The sequence below is a fragment of the Galeopterus variegatus genome, unplaced genomic scaffold (genome assembly GCF_000696425.1).
Source record: "Galeopterus variegatus unplaced genomic scaffold, G_variegatus-3.0.2 Scaffold13395, whole genome shotgun sequence".
NCBI classification, from domain to species: Eukaryota; Metazoa; Chordata; class Mammalia; order Dermoptera; family Cynocephalidae; genus Galeopterus; species Galeopterus variegatus.
In genome coordinates, this window is record NW_007739506.1 from 1573 (window position 1) to 5161 (window position 3589).

Genomic DNA, 3589 nt, shown 5'->3' on the forward strand with positions numbered 1-3589 from the left:
AGACACATTCTGGAAATATGGAAATTTGAGTATTGTCCATGCTACATCCAAACTAAAGAGACTGTGGGAATATTAACTCAAGTCCAAGTGTGAACTGCTTAAATAAAGTTGGTCCAAAGGTTACTTTTCTTTGACTACCCATCATGGTGATTCGAGGCAAAGCTTAGGGCAGGGAGATTGGGACAGCCTGTGTTAGGGAAATCCTCTAAGGCCTTAAATCTTCTTTTGCTTTTTCTTACCCACTCGTTAGTATGCCCATGCCAAAGGGCCAGGCTTTGGGCTTTTTACTTTCTTTCTTTCATAACTAATTTTTTTGTGTGCCAAGCACTAATGGTGAATGGAGTTTGAGAGAGAAAGATTGGATTACTGATATGAAAGATATAATACTATTATACTATTTTTATTGTTATTCATAATAGTATTATTATGAATCTGCTCCAGAAGTACCTGACCTTTACTCTGATTTCAGAAATTAATGTAGAAAGGACCTAAAGAGGAAATATTATATGAGTTAATAAATCTCTGGAATTATAAATTAAACATATCTTTGTATAAGTAGCACATGCTAAGAAGTCCACTTAACTTAATTTTATTTAAACTAATCATCACTGTTTAGCTATATATTCGATAACCATTAAACTTTAACTGTGATCCCAAAATATTGTAGAAATAATAGAAAAGTTGTAAAAGAAAGGAAGTACTACAGGAGAAAACCACCATGGGCATTTAGAACAGGAAGACTATTTCCCCACCTGAACACATAATGAGCAGAGTCATAGCAAATGTCTTTGACTGTAAAGAATTAAAATCTATTTTTATCTGTCCTAGAATTCATTTCAGTATCAAGCAGGTCCTAAGTGTTTTTGCATTTACCAAAAGACACTACAGGCATCGAATGATAGACTCATAAATTAGTATTTTATCCCTTAAATGTGATGGTTGTAAACCCCTCCAGAGGGAGCCCTAGTGATATCCCAGGGGTGAGTTCTTAATGCTCAAAGGATGTCTCCCAAGGTTAGCCCTGCAAGTATAAATCCACTCACTTTGGGGACCTTTGGGGAGGATAAGAAATCATTATCCCTGCATGGGTAAGTCAGAGTTCTGAAAATCAAGAACTCATAAGAAATATTGTTTGATTTCTTGTTATTTCCTCTTTTGAATATAAGGTGGAATTAGCAGTGACCATAAGAATTGCCACACTAAGACAAAACCATACGAGGACAGACCTCAGATTCTTATTGACAAAGACAGCAGGTGGTTTGTGATGCATTAGGAGCTCAGGCAGGCCCTGCAACTACCCCTGACCTTAGTTACAGATCCATTATTCATGCTACACTAAGATTTAGAGTAGCTTAGACATTGAGCTTTAGCCAATTCTTGGAATTCAAAAAGTCCATATGTCATACTTCTCTACTAACTTGTTTGCCTACTCTCAGCCTCGAGCCATACAATCTCGTACATGAAAAAAAAAAAAATATCCCCACTCCATATGCCATAATATAATTACTACTAAGAGAAAAGTATGATGGGCCGGCCCGGTGGCGCACTGCTATAGTGCGCCGCTTGGGAAGTGCAGCGTTGCTCCCGCCGGGGGTTTGGATCCCGCATACAGACCGGCCGCTCACTGGCTGAGNCCGATTCTGTAGCTTAATTAGGGACACAAATAAGCTAAGTCAAATCTCATACATGTTGGTAGTGTTGGGGTGGGAGTTGCCAAAAAGCCAGCACAGTAGAGTGCACAGACTTCAACATCTCTTGTGCTGCCTGCTATGATTAGCACCACACACCACTTAAAGCATCTATTCTGTCTCTGTGGGAAATAACCTTTGTAATCTTCACCTTTCAAAATGCATTTGTTTTAGTTGTCATTGATTTTGACTATTCTTGGAGTAAATATAATTTACTTCTCTTTTTGTATCTGGCACATTCTTCTTTTCATACTAGAGAATATGAAGATGAAGATAGTTCCCAAACACGATGACACTGAGGCCACTGAGTTTATTCTGCTGGGACTGACCAGCCAGAGCTGCAGCCCATCTTATTTGTGGTGTTTCTCCTGATTTACCTCATCACCCTGACAGGGAGCTTTGGGATGATTTTACTAATCAGTTTCACTCTCTGGCTTCAAACCCCCAAGTATTTTTTCATCACCCATTCAGAGTGTGTGGATATTTTTCATTCCATTAACGTCTCTCCTCAGATGTTTGTTAATTTCTTGTCTGAGATCATTTCCTTCGGTGGGTATCTGGCTCAGTGTTTTGTTGTTGTGACTGCTCCTTACTGAATATTACATGCTCGGTGCCATGGCCTATGACCGCTACATGGCCATCTGCAATCCTCTGCATTACAGCAGCAAAATGTCCAGCCAGTTTGCATCTCCCTGGTCACTTTTCCCTACCTCTGGGGTTCTACAGTGGGCTCAATGCAGGTAATATTCACCTTTCTCTTGTCCTTTTGTGGACCTAACACCATCATCCATTTCTACTGTGCTGACCCACCCCTCTTAATGCTGACCTGTTCTGACACTTACATAAAGCAAACTGCCCTGTTTGTGTCAGCAGGGATTAACCTCACCAGCTCTCTGCTCATCATCCTCATCTCCTACATTTTCATTTTCATCACCATTCTGAGGATCCGTTCCAGTGAAGGGCGGTGCAAAGCCTTTTCTACCTGTGGCTCCCACCTGGTTAGATTTTTAAGTAGTAACTCGGATTCCACTGGTAACATCAGAGAGGTAAAAAAATCTACGCACCATGAAAAATTAGCTGATATAAGTACACAAGCTACCCCATCGATTCATCCATTTATTCTACTAATGGTTATTGCATATCTTTCAGGCATTTGTCCATGTTCTCAACATATGGCACAAATGAAGTTTTCTCATAAAAAGTTAAGATTTTAATATGACAGGTACAATGGATATTTCGGGCCATTTTACTATGTCCATAACATGACATGCTTTATTTTTAGCTCATGTTGGAAAATAGAGAATTTTAAGAGTGAAAGAAGGGAAACCATTGCAGTAGCTTAGTCAAGAGGTAATTTTGTTTTTACCTGACTGGCAGCAGAAGAAACACTGACAAGCAATTTTAAGATTCAGTTTGTAATACTATGAAAGTACAACTGACAAGACTTTCGGATGGTTCGGATATAAGATATGAAGTCAAAGGAGTGAGATTAATTAAAATATGAATATGGAGTATTAAATAAATTGGGACATTATGAGATAAAAAGAGATTTATGAGATAAGAATAGATATCAGGAGAAGTAATAAAACATTATCAGTTGTTACTTGGAAGAGAGAAGTTAGGATGGACAGATCATCAAGGGATGAGGAGATGTTTATTGCTGTTAGAGAGTAGGTAAAAAATAAGAAAGAAACTGAACTTGACTGTATATACAGTAGACTCTCACGAAGTATGTGGTCCCCCAGTTTACAGGTTTGCCTTTATTGGCAATGATACAACTGCAGAAAATCACCCTTTCACCTCGTTCCATGATCAGACTGTGGTGGTAACCATATTTGAAGATCAGGGGTCCTGATATTGTAGCTTAACTAGGGTAACCAATGAGCAAAGTCATATCTCAT

At 38.9% G+C, this 3589-nt stretch overlaps 1 pseudogene; it reads left to right on the plus strand.

The window, feature by feature from the left end:
* The first annotated feature begins 1949 nt into the window (after nucleotides 1–1949).
* Nucleotides 1950–2902, plus strand: LOC103581572 (annotated as a pseudogene).
* The last annotated feature ends 687 nt before the right edge of the window (nucleotides 2903–3589 follow it).